This window comes from Charadrius vociferus, unplaced genomic scaffold (genome assembly GCF_000708025.1).
Source record: "Charadrius vociferus isolate BGI_N301 unplaced genomic scaffold, ASM70802v2 scaffold259, whole genome shotgun sequence".
In the NCBI taxonomy this organism is placed as follows: Eukaryota; Metazoa; Chordata; class Aves; order Charadriiformes; family Charadriidae; genus Charadrius; species Charadrius vociferus.
In genome coordinates, this window is record NW_009661368.1 from 3,871,791 (window position 1) to 3,872,743 (window position 953).

At 68.7% G+C, this 953-nt stretch overlaps 1 protein-coding gene across 1 annotated transcript in view; it reads right to left on the reverse strand.

Moving 5' to 3' along the window:
* LOC104293967 (keratin-associated protein 10-1-like) overlaps positions 1-953 on the reverse strand; it is a 13,542-nt gene that overhangs the window by 1,032 nt on the left and 11,557 nt on the right. The window lies entirely within an intron of this gene.

The window sequence follows — 953 nt, forward strand, 5'->3', positions numbered from 1 at the left end:
TTCACCCCACGCCCGCCCACGGCTACCAGTGGGATGCCGGGGACCCGCCTGCTGCCCAGCCCAGTGCCGGGGGCCCTGCGCTGATGTGGGTCCGACCCCCGGCAGTGAGCGGAGGAAGCTGCGAGCTGTGTCCTGTCCCCAGGGGATGCCCCTCGTGCCAGCACGACGCAGCCATCGGACCCCAAGCTGCTGCCGGGAGTAGGGGGCTTCCAGAGGGGACAGGGCACGGCTCTGCACAGGCAGTTCCCCGGGAGAGGAGCAGGTGAAGGGGATGGCTTCAAGCCAGGAGAGGGTGATCAAGTGGGTGGCAAAGGGCTAATGGTACCTGTAGGGTGGGAACTGACGGAGCTGTGGGACCTCCCTTCCACAACAGGCACGGTGGTACCCACGGGCTCAGCCCTGTGTATGGCACCACACTGCCTGGGATGCTCTCCATCAGCCGGGAGGGAGCGTGGGAGAAAGGAAAGAAGGGGCACGTCCCCTGCAGCCTTTCCCCAAGGACCTGCACCACAGGGAGGGAAGTGCCACGGTGTGTGGTGCCCCAGATCCTTCCCTGACTGATGGCTGCACCAGAGCCAGCGGCTTTCCATGCCCTGGCACAGCACTGCCGCACTCACTGTCAGCGGAGAGCCCAGCGCTGACCTCCCCTTGCCCGTCCCCATCACTGGCTTGTCCCCAAGAGGCTGTGGGTGGGCACCGGCAGTGCCCCCAGCCCAGCCCGGGCATGCTGCTGCTGCCCATCCGGGCTCCCCAAGGGCCACGCCGGGGGCGCCGTCCTGTCCTACCGGTCCCCCCGGCTCAAGGGCTGTGGCGGGGATGCTGCCGGGGAGGCCGGGCCCTGCCTGGGTGCGGCTCGTTACCCGCATGGCAGGAATTATCCGGGCTTGGGCGCCAGCCCTGCTCCCTCCGCCCTACTGGCGCACCTTAAATCGCAGCCCGCCGCACCCGGGGGG